The 18,609-nt window shown below is 38.6% G+C and overlaps 1 protein-coding gene across 2 annotated transcripts in view; it reads left to right on the forward strand.

The window, feature by feature from the left end:
- Positions 1-7,176: 7,176 nt before the first annotated feature.
- SLC6A16 (solute carrier family 6 member 16) overlaps positions 7,177-18,609 on the forward strand; it is a 53,750-nt gene continuing 42,317 nt past the window's right edge. The window contains exon 1 of one of the 2 annotated variants that reach the window (XM_034423297.3): positions 7,177-7,531. The gene's annotated coding sequence lies outside the window, so the exon portion shown is untranslated. Of the gene's footprint in view, positions 7,532-8,002; positions 8,195-18,609 lie in introns of those variants that run through there. The other variant, XM_087891880.1, reaches the window with a different exon arrangement.

Below are 18,609 nucleotides of genomic sequence, written 5' to 3' on the forward strand. Positions count from 1 at the left end.
AATTTAATTTAATTTATTTATTTAAAAACAATACCACCTATGGTGGTCTTGTCATAAGGTGAAACATTACTGGCAAAAAATTAAAACACAAATAGAAGAAATTATAAATCAACACATAGAAATAAGGCCAGAAACTTTCTTACTGGGAATAATTTCAGGTCATACGAAAAAGAAGTACGATATTTAATCATTCGCATAATTACAGCAGCACAAATAGTTTACGCCCAGAACTGGAAAAATAACAATAACAATACACCATCAGAAGACAATGTGATCAGAAAAATTATGGAGTGTGCAGAAATGGATAAGCTCACGAAGGAGATACAAGAAAAAGAGGAAACAGAGTATTACCTAGTCTGGGAGAGATGGTAGAAATAGTTGGAGGAAAAGGGAAAAAAGGACAAGGGAAGACTAAATACCGGTTGAATTAGGTGGAGAAATCTAGGAACAAACGGGAAGAAATAAAAATTATGGAAAGGAAATTGTGTACACGTTTATGTCAAATGTAAATAAAACAATTAGAATAATATAATGGTATATATATGATATATTAGAAATATATGTATAAAAGATATACTAAGATAAGAGAGAGAATGTATAAGGATGGATCACCAATGTGAAACTGTTGAAAAGAAGAAAGTGTTAATATCTCTTTTTGTTTTTTTAAAAAAAACTTTAATAAAAATTATTTTTAAAAAAACAACAGAAAACTGAGGGCTGAAAAAGACCCAGTGATCCATCGAGTCTGCCCTTTAAGGTTTATTTTTTTTCGTTTTAATGTATTTATTTCTTTTTAATGATTAAATTTGCATTTTATTTATTTATTGGTTTATTATTTTTATTTAATTATTTTTGCGTGTGTTTATTTTTAATTTTTGTCAGATAACAGACATGTGTTTATCCCAAGTATTGTATAATCCCAAACAGGTTTTTTATTTATTTATTTATTTGTATCCCACCTTTTTTTTTTTTTTTTACAAATATTTCAACTATATAACTCATATCTAACACACTTTTGTCCTATTTCTCCACAACAACAACCATTTTTTCTCCTGGTTTTATATGCAAGAACAAATCTGCATCTGATCTTGAGTAGCATTAGGATAATCAAAAGATAATTAATTGACTAATTGACAATTGACAGGGCTAATTGACAATTATGGTTAAATCATATTTTACGTTGTATAGTAAACTATGGCAAATTCATATTGTGAAGATACAGTCGTTAGTTTATGGCTCTACTAAGCAAGCAATGATCCATTTGCGTGTATTCAAAATTATTTAATTTATATCTATAATATAGAATATAGAATACAATATATATATAATATAACAATATATAATAATTTATAGTATAACTTTGTACCCTTAGAGAAACCAAAGCAGAGGTATGAAAACTAGATCTTGTTCTGTTTTTCATCTAATGTGACACTAAGAGCAGAGTGATTAAAAGTGAAAACAAACATAGACACGGAACTGAATAGATAAGTGTCTAATTGTAATTATAGGTAATCCTTGATTCATTACCACAATTGAGCCCAACATTTCTGTTGCTAAGCAAGAGAGTTATTAAGTGAGTTGTGCTCATTTTACGACCATTCTTAAGTAAATTAAATTAAGTCAGGGGAATCACCACAATGGTCACCAAAGGGATTTTGGGATATCGCAATCATCATAAATACATGCCAGTTGCCAAGCATCCAAACTTTGATCGCATGGCCACTGGAATGCTGCAATGGTCATCTAAGTGTGAAAAACAGTCATACATCATTTTTTTCAGTGCCATTATAACTTAGAATGGCCATTAAACGAATGGTTGTAACTTGAGGTCTACCTGTACCATGTTTGATTGCTTCTCTCTTGGCTGACAGAAGCATAATTTGCTACTGTACATAGAATTCTTTAGAATAGAATTCTGTATTGGCCAAGTGTGATTGGACACACAAGGAATTTGTCTTTGGTGCATATGCTCTCAATGTACATAAAAAAACAAGATACACTTGTCAAGAATCACAAAGCACAACACCCAGTGACAGTCATATGGTACAATAAGCAATCAAATCTAGGAAACTAGGAAACAATATCAATATAAATCGCAAGACTATAAGCAACAAACTGCAAGGCGATCAAACCAGTCAGTCCTAGAGGAGATCAACCCTGACTGCTCTTTAGAAGGCCAAATCCTGAAGATGAAACTCAAATACTTTGGCCATCTAATGAGAAGGAAGGACTCACTGGAGAAGAACCTAATGCTGGGAAACATTGAGGGCAAAAGAAGAAGGGGACAACAGAGAATGAGGTGGATGGATGGAGTCACTGAAGCAGTAGGTGTGAGCTTAAATGGACTCTGGGGGATTGTAGAGGACAGGAAGGCCTGGAGGAACGTTGTCCATGGGATCAGGATGTATATGACACAACTTCCCGACTAACAACAACAAAATAAGCAACAGCTTACGGTCATACAGTCACAAGAGGGAGAAGATGGGTGACAGGAACAATGAGAAGACCAATAGCAATAGTAATGCAGCCTTAGTAAATAGTTTGACAGTTTGAGGGAATTATTTGTTTAGCAGTGATGGTGTTTGGGAAAAAAACTGTTCTTGTGTCTAGTTGTTCTGGCGTGCAGTGCTCTACAGCGTCATTTTGAGGGTAGGAGTTAAAACAGTTTATGTCCAGGATGTGAGGGGTCTGTAAATATTTTCACAGCCCTCTTTTTCACTCGTGCAGTATACAGGTCCTCAGTGGAAGGCAGGTTAATAGTAATTGTTTTTTCTGCAGTTCTAATTATCCTTTGAAGTCTGTGTCTGTCTTGTTGGGTTGCAGAACCGAACCAGACAGTTATAGGGGGTGCAGATGACAGACTCAATAGTTCCTCTGTAGAACTGTATCAGCAGCTCCTTGGGCAGTTTGAGCTTCCTGAGTTGGCGCAGAAAGAACATTATTTGTTGTGCTTTTTTGATAACGTTTTTGATGTTAGGTGTCCATTTTAGGTCTTGAGATATGATAGAACCTAGAAACTTGAAGGTCTCTACTGTTGATACTGTGTTGTCTAGTATTGTAAGAGGTGGTAGTATGGGTTTCTCCTAAAGTCTACCACCATTTCTACGGTTTTGAATGTGTTCAGTTCGATTGTTCCGGTCACACCACAAGGCTAGTTGTTCAACCTCCCGTCTGTATGCGGATTCATCGTTGTCTCGAATGAGACCAATTACTGTTGTATCATCTGCAAACTTCAGTAGTTTAATAGATGGATCGTTTGAGATGCAGTCATTGGTATAAAGAGAGAAGTGGAGAAAGCACACATCCTTGGGGGGGCCCTGTGCTAATTGTACAGGTATCTGATGTGATTCTGCTTAGCTTCACTTGCTGCTTCCTGTCTGATAGGAAGCTTGTGATCCATTTACAAGTGTGTTCAGGTACCACTAGCTGATTTAGTTTAGTTAAAAGAATGTCCAGTATGATGGTACATACAGAATAAAGTAACAGGCAAAATGAGTGAGTGTTGTCACTGGATTCGGAATGGCAAGACTTGGGTTTTCAGTCCATCCTCAATCATTGGGGTGACTTTGGACTCAACATGGCCTACTCATAGGGCTGGATGCAGAATAGAGACCATATGTTGTACATAAAGTTGTCCCCTTAAATTGTTCCCCATGCTAAAAAAGGAATTTTAAAAACTGGAGTTTTCCACATTTCCACATTCCAGGGTCACAAATTCATGCCTCATCTGACCTCTAAGCAAGACAGAAAGAGGAAGTATAGCCTCCCACCTCGGTGAAAGATTGCTCAATCCTATCCTGAATCATAAGGGGATTTGTTTGGTTTACAATGCACTGTAACATTTACAACTTAAACATAAAATGTTTTACTGATTTTATTGTATTTATTGGTACACTCTGAACTTGGTAGGTTTACTGCAGACGTTTCATCACCAAACTAGGTAACATAATCAGTACATCTTCAGTGATTTTATTGTACTTTTTTTGGATTGTTGTGAGCTGCCCAGAATTGTTAAGAGTCAGGTGGCATACAAGTTTAATATTTTTTATTTGATTTATTAGTGTCAAATGGATGTTAGCATTAGTATCTTACAAATTAAAAAAGTTATTTTTTATCTTTGATTCTTATGTGCAACAGCTCAGGAACTGGGCCGCCTATTTTTTAAATAATGGCTTTCAGTTAGCTACAATTGGCTATATTCATTATGATATAGTTCATACTTTATATAATTTTTTTAATCATCAGGTTTTTGCAACACATTAACCTAACTACTGTGTCAGGTACAAGAAATCAAGAACCAAGGTTGTTCAAATGAGTACAGGTTTAATCTGAACTACTAACAGTCAAAGCAAATTGCCAGTAGATAAGAGTCAATGGAATCAAGGAAGGCTGGACATTAATCTCTTGTGGGATTGAAGGGTCTCCAAACTAATGACGCATTTAACCCCTCCCTGTGTCTTAGCCTGATCATTTCTTACATATTGTTAACCCAACTAACTCAGTTGGGTTGTGCATACCTAGCTAACTCAGTTAATTTTATAAATGTGATTCAATTACCAAGAAATTTGCCTCGTAAACCTAATTCTCCTTATAAGGAAATTTGGGAAAAAAATATTTTTTTTTCCGGCTTCCTAATGTTATACTAACAAAATGTATGAATGAAATAATTTTCCTTAATATAGTACCACGATATATACAATGACAGTTGGATTCCATTGTTAGTTTCATACTAGGAAGTGCTGATTTTTCACTTCCACTACTTTCAAAATAGTATATTTCTTTTCCTCTTTTTTTTCTGCTTCCCCTTTCTCATTTTCTTTCATCTATGTTTTAAAAAAAGCCTCTGAGAAAACAGATGCCTGTAGTTGAATGAATCATCTGACTGTGCAGAGGCCATTAATTACAATGGTACCTTAGTACTCAACTGCTTTAAAACTCATCGAATTTGGTACTCAACACATTTAGATGTGAAAATTTTGTCCTGGTTCTCATCTTTTGTTGGTACTCAACGCAGAAGTTAGAACTTCTTGGTGTTCGCTACCTTGTGACTCACTACATCAGGGGTGCCAAACTCAAGGCCCGTGGGCTGGATCCGGCCCACGGGATGCTTAAATGTGGCCCGTGGGGCCAGCCTGGAAATAACAAAGGACAGGCCCACAGTGCCTCTGCTGGCCAAAATGGGCCATGGGGGAGGGGGCATGTGCAGGCCATTTTCGGCCCCTAGAGCAGCCTGACGGCCGAACATAGGTCGCCGGGGGGCGTTTTCAGCCCCATGGGCCACATTTAAGCACCCCGTGGGCCGGATCTAGTGTTTGTCAAGTTGTTTGCAGCCCAGATCTGGTAGCCTTTCATATCCTCTAATCCCGTGATGGCATGCAGGGCCAAGGTGGCACGCAGAGCCATCTTTCCGGGCACACGAACTGTCATCCAACTCACCTGCAGCTGAGCATGCGCGCGCCCCAGCTGGTGTTCAGGCCTCCAGTGTGCATGCTCACAGTTCAGGGGACACAGTTGGTCTTCGGAGCTCTTCTGTGCAGGTGCGCACATTTGCGCCTGCGCATCAATATTTGCATGCAGCACGCATGCATAGATGGCATTCGCACATGTGCATTGCACACGTGAAAACCATGTGCATGCGCAGATGCTGTGCTTTCATGCATGCTCAGATGGTGTGATTGCACACAGTGCATGGGGGAGCTGCACAAAAGCCGTGTGCATGTGCAGATGGTGTGCTTGCATGTGCAGTGCATGGGGGTGCACACAAACGCTGTGCACAGACAGTGTGGTTGCATGCGCAGCACACGGGGAGGAGACGCAGGTTAGCATGAATAGGACACAAAGTACACAAAGTGCGCAAAGCGGCACTGAAGAAAGAGACTTTTGACCATTTTTCATACGTGCAACCATTGCAGCATCCCTATGGTCGCATGATCAAAATTCAGATGCTTGGCAACTGATTCATATATATGGCAGTTGAAATGTCCTGGGATCATTTGATCACCTTTTGCGACCTTCTGAATCAATGAGTCTGAGTCAATGGGGAAGCCAGATTCACATAACTGTGTTATTACTTGAACAACTGCAGTGATTCACTTAACAAGTATGGCAAGAAAAGTCATAAAATAAAGCAAAACTCACTTAACTGTCTCACTTAGCAACAGAAATGTTGGGCTCAATTGTGGTCATAAGTGGAGCACCTTTACACTCTAAACTACAAGCAACATCCACCACTTTATAACAACTTGGTAAGACCACTTTTTGTGTAATAAATAACTCTGGGCTACATGAACATTTTGAAACAGCTCTTCTAAATTCATATGTTTCTTTTTAAAATTAGTTTTCCTTTTTTTCCACTTTGTATACTTTTGATATATTAAAAAGGACAAGAAGACAAAAAGAAATGACAGTTAAATAAATTAGAATCAAGATCACATGAAGTCACATGGAGCCTGTAGTACAATGGACTAAAGCACTGTTATTAACATCTGCTGCTTGCAATTACTGCAAGTTCGAATCTCACCAGGCTCAAGGTTGACTCAGCCTTCCATCCTTTCAAAGGTAGGTGAAATGAGGACCCAGATTGTGGGGGTAATAAGCTGACTTTGTATAAATATACAAAAGTATGAAGGCTATTGCTTAACGCATTGTAAGCTGCCCTGAGTCTCCGGAGAAGGGCAGCATATAAATTAAAGCAAAAAAAAAAAGTGTTAATACCACTTTATAATGCCCTGGTAAGGCCACACTTGGAATACTGAATCCAGTTTTGGTCGCCACGATGTAAAAAAGATGTAGAGACTCTCGAAAGAGTGCAGAGAAGAGCAACAAAGATGATTAGGGGACTGGAGGCTAAAACATAAAAGAACAGTTGCTGGAATTGGGTATGTCTAGTTTAATGAAAAGAGGGGCTAGAGGTGACATAACAGTGTTCCAATATCTTAATGTTTGCCACAAAGAAGAGGGAGTCAAGCTATTCTCCAAAGCACCTGAAGGCAGGACAAGAAGCAATGGACGGAAACTAATCAAGAAGAGAAGCAACCTAGAACTAAGGAGAAATTTCCTGACAGTTAGAACAGTGGAAGGACTTGCCTCCAAAAGTTGTGGATGCTCCAACACTGGAAGTTTTTAAGAAAAGATCAGACAACCATTTGTCTGAGATGGTATTAGGGTTTCCTGTCTGAGCAGGAGGTTGGACTAGAAGTCCTCCAAGTTCCCTTCCAACTCTGTTACTATATTCTTGTAGTGGCAGAAGCTGTTTCTACATCTTTCTGCCCCTTAGCAAACTTCAAATGTAGGACCCGGATCGTCTCCCCCTCCGCCTTTAAAAAACAGGAGCTTCGTTGATATGACTGGAAAGGACGCGCCTCCCCATAGCGCGAGGCAGGAGCGGGGATTGGGCCTGGTTCCGCCTCGCCCCTTCCCGCCCTGAGGGCTGGCTGATGCAACGTGGCCACGCTTGCAAATAGCCCGAGAGCCTGGATTTGGGCTCCTCGTGCCACGGTGAAGCCGATACGTCGGGAATTCACAGGAACGGGTAAGGAGGGCAGAACCGGGGCAAGGTGGGCAAAAGCTCCTCGGAACAGGAGGCTGTGAACGAGGGAGAAGAAACGTGGGGAGAACAAGTTTCCATGCCCGCGGATCACATCGCTGGGTCAGCTGCAGGATTAGAAAGGGAAGGTTTGCAAAGATAAAGCTCCTTGTTTTTTCCCTTTTCCAGCCCATTTATGCACATTATCTCTATTGACGATTGCTTCCCCTATTGGTGTTCGGTCTGCTACCTGTCCAAAATTGCTGATGAGAGCCATAAATAGAATAAAACGAATAACGACCTTTGGGTGCCGAGACAAAGGAGTTCTGAATAGCTCCCAATTTAGGAAAAGAGGCGGAGGGGAGGGGCTCTTATGGCGTAAAATGTGAGGCAGGTAGGGATTGCAATGTATTAAATGGTAGTGTATTGCATAGGCTTTTTATGAGATTTGGAGTTAAAGCATGTTTTATTTATCCAGTTTCAATTCTAGCATTCTGCCCCTGGAACACCTTAACACAGGTACCGAAATTCACCTGTAGAATTCTTAATGTAATAATTAAAGCCACAGCATCCATCTGATCTAGTGCAGAGGTAACCCAGGATGTTATGCTTTCTGAAGGAATACTTAAGAAAGGTATCGCCTTTGCTGAACCTGTTCAACACTTGCAGGTTTGTTACAACATTGGAATTTTGGTGGCTGTAAAATTTGTCAATCAATAAGATGCAAATGTTTTTCCCCCTTCTGAACACATACAGAATAAGATATTGATCTGTTAAATAGTCTTGCCTAAGGTAAAGCCAAGGGTTGGCCTTAGATGGTGAGCATATGGTAGGGAGGTTCTCCAGGTTCGCAAACACTGGTATTCTTCGACATAGGACCACAATTCAGCCAAAAACATCTGTTACTAAGCAAAACAGTTATATTAGTTTTGTGCCATTTTATGATCTTTCTTGCACAGTTGTTGAGTGAATCACTGCAGTTAGTCACACAGTTGTTAAGTGAATCTGACTTCCCCGTCAACATTGCTTGTTAAAATGTCAGAAAAGGTGATCCCAAGGACACTGCAACTGTCATAAATTTGAACCATTTGCTAAGTATCCGAAGTTTGATCACACAACAGTTGTAAGTGTGAAAAACAGTCCATAAGACACATTTTCAGTACTGTTGTAACTTTGGTCACTAAATTTATTTATTTATTGGTTCGACTTATATGCCGCCCTTCTCCGGAGACTCAGGGCGGCTTACAATGTGTTAAGCAATAGCCTTCATACTTTTTGTATATACCTACTTAGTAGGGCTTTCGGCCCCCCCTAAGCGGTGTTCTTTCTATACAAAGTCACCTTATTGCCCCCACAATCCGGGTCCTCATTTTACCTACCTCGGAAGGATGGAAGGCTGAGTCAACCTTGAGCCTGGTAAGATTTGAATTCGCAGTAATTGCAGGCAGCTGGCAGCTAAGTGCTACTTTAACAGCATTTTAGTCCGCTGTGCCACCAACGCTCTTCAAATGAATGGTTATAAGTTGAGGACTACCTGTATGCATTTCGTGAAGTTGAGGTATGATTCTCTCACCAGGACTGAAATGCGTGATTGCTGGTAATAAAGGTAGTATACTGTCCATAGTGCATCCAGGATCAAGAAGAAATGCTTTGTCTAAAGTGAGTTCTATCACAGTTCATCTATAGGGCGAAAAAAAGCTTTGGGTTTGGGTTTTTAGAAATGCTATTTTTTTATGGCCACTTTTAATGCTTGGTCAACACTGAAATAGAATCTTAGTTAGCCTTCTCAAATGACAACTCATAAATCCACTGGACATCATCCACATCTACACACTTAACACTGGAATTGTGCCTTGATACAGGAATTCTCAAATTATGGGTCAGAAACATTTAAGGCTTGTAAAAACATTGGTGGAGGTGGTGGGGAGCAGTTTTTTTTTAATTTTTAAAACCAATTAGGCTTCTGCAGAAAAATGAAAACGTTAACAAAACCTGCTCTAGATTTTGCTCCTGACCCTGCAAGTGTGCAGTTGGCAAAATGTCTGTGGAGATTCTCAGTCATCTAGGTCCGAGTTGTCTCAAATATGCTTTTTTTTTCTAAAAGGAAATTGGACTGTTTTTTCCTTGAGGTAGAAGAAAACATTTCGCTTCTCATCCAAAAAGCTTCATTATTTGTTTAGGAAGAACTGATAAACTTCATCAGGACTGATAAAGCTGCTTGGATGTGAAGAGAAATATTTTCTTCTTCCTCAAGGAAAAACAGTCCAGTTGCCTTTTGAAGAAAAAAAAAAAACATCTTTGAAGTTCTCAATTGGCAATTGTACTGCAAAGATTCAGAACTATGATATATGGATTAAAAAGTATTAAAATCAAGATGTATATTTCTTGGCTGTAACTTTAGAGAAATAATTAATTTTGTACACGAAGATAAACCCATGGTTTGAAAATACCTGTCTTCATGTACCTAAATGTTTTAAATAAAACATGATACAAAAAAAGATGTTGAGACTCTGGAAAGAGTACAGAAAAGAGCAACAAAGATGATTGTGGGGCTGGAGATTGAAACATACAATGAACAGTTGCAGGAACTGAGCATGTTTAGTCTAACAAAAAGAAGGGCTAGGGATAACATGATAGCAGCCCTCCAATATTTGACAGGCAGTCACAAAGAAGAGGGGGGCAATCTATTCTCCAAAGTATTCTCCAAAGCACCTGAGGGCAGGACAAGAAGTATTGGGTGGAAACTTATCAAGGAGAGAGCCAGCCTAGAATTACCTGTTGTTTGTTCCTTATGATTTATATTGATATTGTTTCCCGATTGCTTATTTGTACCCTATGACTGTGTGATTCGTGATGAACGTATCTTTTCTTTTATGTACACTGAGAGCGTATGCACCAAGACAAATTCCTTGTGTGTCTAATCTCATTTGGCCAATAAAATATTCTATTCTGTTCTGTTCTGTTCTGTTCTGTTCTGTTCTGTTCTGTTCTATTCTATTCTATTCTATTCTATTCTATTCTATTCTATTCTATTCTATTCAGGAGAAATTTCCTGACAGAACAATTAGTGGAGCAACTGGCTTTCAGAAGTTGTGGGTGCTCCTTTAAAGCTTTTAAGAAGAGATTGGATAGACATTTCTCAGGAATGGTATAGGGCCATGTTGGCGAACCTATGGCATGCATGCAGGAAGTAGCAGGCAGAGCCATTTTTCTGGGCACACGAGCCGTCGCCAAGCTCACCTGAAACTGCATATGCGCGCGCGCCCCAGCTGGTGTTTAGGCCTCTGGTGCGCATGCGTGCAATTCAGCTGGTCTTTGGAGCTCTCCTACGCATGCGCATGTGTTTGTGCATGCGCGTGAGATTGTGCACGCATGCGCAGACAGCGTTTGTGCATATGCACTGCGCACACAAAAGCTGTGCACATGTGCATATGGTGCAGTTGCATGTGCAGTGTGAGCTAGTGCGCATGCGTAAAACTGCACATGTGCAGATGGTACAGTTGCACGCACAGCATGTGGGGAGAAGCCGCGCATTACCGCGGATGGCACGCAAGCATGGGCGGGGTGCAAAGCACATTCTGGTTTGGCACTCAGTAAGTTAAAGGTTTGCCAGCACTGGTATAGGGTCTCCTGTTTGGACTAGAAGACCTCCATGGTTCCTTCTGATTCTTTTGTATTCTATACATTAATATGTGGTCCAGTACACATACCCTATACATTATTATAACACCTATATGTAGCAGTAGAGCTATGTTTGGAATTGGGTGCAAACAGTGGTGTTTGGGTAGGAGAATCAGAGTCGGTCAGCCCTTATAAAGGCGACAGCAATGCCATGTTTACCACTTGCAGTTTTCAGTCATATGTCACAGATGCCCATAGGTTGAGGGATATGCTGAACCAAACATACAGAGTTTGAAAAATTATCAATAGGTCATGCTAGAAGTACATTAGTCTATGAAATAAAACTGTTTTGTGCAGCTAAGTTTGGATTGTTCCTTTGATGGTAAAGGAATTCATTTCCTGTACAGATTTTCCGTGTCACAAAACTATTATTAACCAATTGTTTAACACTAACAGCTGCCAAATATACGTCCTACCTAAAATATGCTGTTGGGGGTGGGTGAGAATTTGAAATAATTGATTGTGGATTTAGGCAGATGGAGATTTGTGTTTAAGGTTATAACAATTCTTGGTTAGCTTTAACTTTAGGAAAATGAATGAATAAAAAAATTGATTCAATTGATCATAGGGACATGTGTTGTGCAAATACAGCCTGAATTAGAATGTTAGTATGTGTGCTTGTGCGAGGGGAAAAGTCTGGGAAATAAATGTATGAGGGTAAAGGCAGAGATATGTTTCCCATGGACTCAACAGTATTTAGACACAAGCAATTGTGGTGTGTGGCTTGGGGTTGAGGGTGGAGTAGTTTTTATTCCAAAGGAGTAACAGATGTGCCCATGATAGTGATAAGAGTTTAGGAGGATTTTTTTTTCCATAGTGAAAAAGAGAACTGGTTTGGAGGCACTTCCATTGAAAGCCCTGGCAAGAGGGACTCATTCCAGAAGTGGTGTATGCAGTAATAAAATTCAAGCCCAATCAGGAATTCCCTTGCAGCATCTGTTTCAACAGCATTAACTATTATAGTTATACTCTTACGACATTCTTATTCATGATGAACACCTGTCTTTTCTGGTAGTGTTAGACCCTGGAGATGAACTCTCAGTGACTGCCTTTGCATAACATAATTTAATTTCACATTAAAACATAAATCAAACACATTGGTTGGGTTCGCACAACAGCCTGGTGATTGAATATATTCAATACTGCCTTTTCTATAGGAAATATGTCCATATATATGACCAAACAAGGAGAATATTCCACTGCAAAGAAGATAGAAAGGAGAGAGGAGTAGAGGGTAGGAAGAGGAGAGGGAGGGAGAGGAATGGAAGAAAGGGAAAAGGAGAGGAAGGAAGGGTAGGGGATAAGAGAAGGAGAGAAGGTGAGTAGGGGGAAAAGAAGAGAGGAGTGGGGGAAAGGAAGGGGAAGTAGGATGAGGTAGGAGAGGAGGGAAGAAAAAGGAGGAGAGGAGGGAGGGAAGGGAAAAAGGAGAAGAAGAAGAAGGGTTGTTGCGAAATGAGGGAAGAAAGGATAGAAGAGCAACTCCGAATGTAATTAAAATGCCTTACTTTAATGCTTTCTTTAAGGAAAACATGTATATGTAGGATTAATTATGTATAAGAAAATGTACATTTTATATTAGGTGTATAAGAAATAAAACTGAAAAACTTTTCCAAAAAAAAAAGAAGGAAATATGTACAAGCACATAGTGCTACTTCCTCCTGTCTTTCTTCATAACTCTGTGAGAAAGGCTGGGTTTATTCATTTTTTTCAGAAAAGTGACCACATTATGTTTGCTAATCTTAAGTAAATACACTTGGGTAGGAATGCGATCAGTATTAAACAACACAGAGTTAGATTAGGTTTAAAAAATGGCTGGCATAAAGTGATTCAGTAACAAAATATCTAAAAGAAGATCAAAATAACTCAGTTGTTATGAATTGACTAAACAAAGTTTTTAGGTGTAAATTTTTTCCTTTGCCAAATAATTGCATTTTTTAAAATATTGATGGGATTTTATATACATGTCCTTGTTTAAACGGACCACTAATTTATTAATTATTGCCTACACTGGACCACAAAGAGATTAATAGCCATATTTTAGATGTGTGTTGTGGGGACCTTGATTGTGAGGTTAGTTCATATATGGGTAAATTATAAAAAATAAGTTGAGTAAAGTATATTTCAGTTAACCCTGGCAAAATATTATATTCTTCTTCTTGTGCCATATCTGTCATCGGACGTTGGCGATCATGTTGGCAATCCTATTTTTGTTAACAGCCGTATGAAGTGCTGCTGAGTTTTGTCCAAACCAGTCCCTAAAGTTTTGAAGCCATGATCTTCTTCTGCTTGGACCTTGTTTTCCTTCAATCTTTCCCTGGAGGATTAAGTGAAGGATGCCGTATTTTTCTGGGTGTCGCATCCCATGTCCACAAAGTATTCTAACTTTAGCTTTTTAATGGCTTTGATTATTTCTCTTAAAATACTATATAACATACAAATACAGCCCAAAACTGTTTTTTCAATGTTGGCAATATGTTGAGAATGCAAGTGCCCTGTATTCTATAATAATTCAATCAATTGTTGTTTAACTTACATGTGGGTTAGCATACTCTCTCAAGACAGACTGATTTGCTAATGAGTCCCCATACATGTGTCTATGATTTCATAATATGGAAATGATTTCCCATGGACTTCTTAGGCTTTCTTTTTCCTTCCCTAACACTGAGAATTCTGGATAGCATTTCATCCATGTTCTGGTCCTTAGTTTTTCCAGGCTCACCCAAGACCACCTGCTATGGCACAGACTAAGAGATTTGGTCAAAAGTAATCAGACAGTAACAAACTTGAAGATAATTGCCTGTAATGTTAATTTATTTATTTATTTATTTATTTTATTTCTATACCGCCCTTCTCCCGAAGTACTCAGGGCGGTGTACAGCCTAATTAAAAACACAAAGACAGACAATATTTAAAAATAATTAAAATTATTAAATAGTAGGCCCAATTTATAAAACCCCGAATTTAAAAACCCAATTTAAAACCAATTAAAATCTTTATATTGATAGCCCAGCCTGGCGGAACAACATGGTTAAGCTAAGTTTACAATTAGCTAGTAAAGGAAATAGTCCTCAATTTACAACCGTTTGTTTAGTGACTGTTCAAAGTTACAGCTGCACTGAAAAATGTGATTTATGACTAGTCCTCACATTTGCAACTGTTGCAACATCTCCCAGTCATGTGATCAAAATTCAGGTGCTTGGCAACCGTCACATATTTCCAAAGGTTACAACATCCCAGGGTTATGCGATCACCGTCTGTGATCTTCCCAGACAAGCAAAGTCTGACAAGCAAAGTCAATGGGAGAAGCCGAATTCGCTTAAGGAGTGACCACATTTATAGAACCAGGAGGAAAACAAAACTGATTATGAGAAAGGCCAATCTAAATTAAAAGTATTCAAATTTAAAATACTTGTTTTGTGCCTTTTATAATGTTCATGTTTTTAATATTAACAATATTAAAATGAATTCATATGTTTGGTTTTTAACTTGCTGTAGGCTACCAAGAGTCATTGGATTGTGAGATGGGCAGCTATATAAATATGATGAATAAATACGTTTAGAAGGGGAATAGGAGCAAGGGTAGAGCAATCTTAATTTCTAATAGTCTAAGAGAAGGTTAAGTGGCAGGTTGATGGCTTGTGTCACTTTTTTAGCGAACGCTTCTAAAGTGACTTAGGATTTCAGTGCCAAGGCTTGTAGGTCACATTGTAACATGATGCTAAACTGGGCACAAGAAGGTGGGTGGTACAGAGATTTTGAAACTGGCTCTGGGACTAGGACTTTGTGCCACTTCGGATTAGAGAACCGTGGACATAGTTTGCTGCAGAAATTTATGGGCTTCAGTACATTGAATTCCAAAATCTTAGGCTGGCTGCATGCAGCACCCTGTAACAGGCTGCCAAGGCATTAACTAGTACTTCAAAAAGTTATGGCAACCCACCTGCTATCTTTGCATTAAGATTTTACATGGTTGTTTTGTTTCAGCATTACATCTGAATATGCAAAGCCATATGTAGGCCGTTCTGTCTGTGCTGAGTCAATATGAATGGAGAGGACTATTCCTTCACTGCAAATGTATAACAGGTAGTCCTCAATTTACAACCATTAGTTTAACAAATATTTGAAATTAAACCAGTGCTGAAAAAAGTGACTTATGACTGGTCCTCACAATTATGACCATCATAGTCCCTACGGTTGCATAATCAAAATTTGGGCACTTGGCACTGACATGTATGTATGATGGTAGAGGCATTCTGAGATTGCATGATTGTCAAAGTCAGTAGGAGAAGTCAGGTTTGCTTAATAACAGTATGATTTACTTAATGACTGCAGTAAAAGAGGTCATAAAATTGGAGGTGATTCAGTTAACAACCGCTTCATTTAGCAATGGATGTTTTGGTCCCAGTTGTGGTTGTAAGTCAAGGATATTTGTACTATGTTAATTAAAGCCGCCTATGAAATTTTGAGGATGCTTTTTCCAAGTGACCAAAATGTATGGATATCACACGTGATGAGGAACCTGGCCTTGGATGATATTAACTGCTGCCAATTTCAATACTCTGGCAAATATTTTTCCATCTTCTGAGGACATAAATACAGTCATATGCAGGTATGTTCAATTTAAGAACGTATCGCTAAAGCATGAAATGAATAGGGGATTTGAGGTTGGTAGATGGGCAAAGATTGGAATCTGTATTTAAATATTTAAATATTATGTTATTATTATGGGAAACTCAATCCTGGGAGAGCTAGAATAGGCTGAAAGAGGGACTGGTTCCCACAACCATCAAGGGCAGATCATGTTTGCTTCTTGTTAACTTAGTATGTTCCGTAAGTACATCTATTGTGGCTTCAAGCCACAACTTAGTGTGATATGTGCACCAAACCTCTCCCAGGCCTGCTCTGATGTTCTAACCACCATAACATGCTGCCTCTTGCTAAGCGGTCATACATTACAAAATAAAATGAGTCTAATACCAGCATGCCCTTAGCATTTCTGTAGCTGACTTCAGATCACCAAAAACCAGTTCAAGAGGAACCTGACTGCTTGAGGCTATAAACAGATGGAATTCTCTCTTTTTAAAAAAAAAAAAGGGGGGGGGAAATTCAATTATGTGTTGGTTCCTTCTTCTGGAAAACATTTGGGAATAAAGACGAGACGGAGGAATATCTTTTCCTGCTACGATATATTAACATAATTAATTTTGTTTCTACTTGAAAACCACTTTAGGACTGCTTGAAGTGAAAAGAAAAATGAAACTGATTTTAGGTTTTGCTGATTAGATAGATTTGTTCTTATGGAAGCGGCTAGTATATATTATTATATAAAAGTAAAAAGTTGAGGTGTCATATGTTATTATCTTTTTCTATTGCACCAAAAGGAGTCAGAAGTCAGTGCTTTTTTTTTCTTTTCCCCTTCTGTCCTACACTTTTCTCTCTTTTTGTTTCTCTTCCTTATTTTACCACTATTTTCATTTTTCTTTGTATTTCTGTATTTTATATTTTGATAAATTAATAACATTTAAAAGTAGGATTTCAAAATGTATTGAATTGATATTATCAGAGACAAGCAAACTCCTCTGCCCAGTAGGACCAGAACATCCCCTCAGGACCACATCTAGTGTCTCCTTGAATATAATGTGCTGTGAGGGCCCCCTTCGGCTTTTTGTCTCCTCTTAATTCCTCTCCTTTCCTGTCAATTCTCAGCATTCCATATCTGGGCTGCAAAAATCCAGATGATCATTAGAAGGCACTAAAGGGATACTTTTGCTGCCTCTACAGGTCATCTGGAGTTTTGCAGTCCAGATATGATGTGCCTAACTTGATCTAGATCAGTTTCCATTGCAGTCCCAGAGGAGAATTTTGAGCCAACAACTCCATTGCTTGTTCATCCGTATGTTTTCTTTGGAGAAAGCAAGCAAGGAAGTAAGTGCCAAGGTGCTGAGAGGACTATAGCAGCCAGCAGTGCATCATCGATTGTGTCATCTTTCTGTACATGACTGGATTTGCGTGGAAAAACTCAGCCACAAGCTGATCACACTGGTTCACTATCATGCGAACCCAGAACATTGAGCAATAGGGTTGTGAAGCTCTTGCGATTTGGTAGAAAGGCAGTTATTTGAAGCAACCAGGGGCCCACGGGTTATACCTGCCTACCTCTCTTTAAAATAGAGGTACAGTCTTTAAAGTAGATGTAGGGACCATCTCCTAGAATATCCTAGGCTGCTAGGCAGCATTACTAGTTGGGGTATTCTAGGAGTTGAAGTTCATATGTCTTAAAATGGCTAAAGTCGGAAAACATTGCTTTAAAGGATTGGCCACACAATGTGGGGCAAAAATGCAGCTGCTTTGAGGGGTTGGGCAGAAGTATAAATCTGTGTGATTGGTTGCCTGCCTTCTCAACTGGATTAAAAAGAGATAGTTGGCAGCTCAGGGAAGGAGGAAGTCAACCTACTGAGGGAAACCCTATTTTCATGAGAATAGACAAAGAGAAGATGTGGGCACACACAACCCATTTAAGTTAAAAATGAATAAACCATGTCATTATGGATCACCATAATAGAGATGTAATTTTAACAGGGATATCCTTGATATTGGCACCTTCATAAATAATATATTAATCTGTTTAAAATATTTGAGTGGAATCAAATTAAAAATTTATCTTGCCATGATTTACTTAAATTATATGAAATAATATCCCCCAAATCTGGAATATTTCAAATTTATAAAAATCATTGGATATATTGAACTTGAACATTGGATATCACATATTCCTGAAAAAGTTATATGCCAGACATTAAAAATTGTCTTAATGAAATTGGTCATCTCTTCTTTAAATTAGTTTTATATTTAAAGACAGGCAAAAGTAGACACTACAGTTTCATTGTCCAGGTACAATTTACTATCAAAAAATTGAATCACAATGTAATTTCATTTTATATGTATTTCTAGGGGGAAGAACACATCCACTGAGTTATTTCCAAAGTTTTTCTGCTTATGCTGGAAATCTTTGCACTACTAAAATACAAGGGCCACTGCATCCACTAACATGCTATTAGTTATCTCACTCAACTGCTTCAGATGTTTGTTTACAACTTAAAGCATTCATTTAGTGACTGTTCAAAGTTACAACGACATTGAAAAAAGTGACTTGCTACCATTTTTCACACTTACAGCTATTGCAACATCCCTGTGGTCACATGATTAAAATTTTGATGCTTGACAACTGCCATCTATTTATGATGGCTGCAGTGTCCTTGGGTCATATGATCACCTTTTGTGATTTGATGAGCAAAGTCAATGGGAAAGCCAGATTCATTTAACAATCATGTTACTAACTAAACAACTGTGGCAAGAAAGGTCATAAAATGAGGCAAAACCTAACAACTGTCTTGTTTAGCAAT

The sequence above is a fragment of the Pantherophis guttatus genome, chromosome 4 (genome assembly GCF_059756535.1).
Source record: "Pantherophis guttatus breed Tessera chromosome 4, ASM5975653v1, whole genome shotgun sequence".
Taxonomy (NCBI): Eukaryota; Metazoa; Chordata; class Lepidosauria; order Squamata; family Colubridae; genus Pantherophis; species Pantherophis guttatus.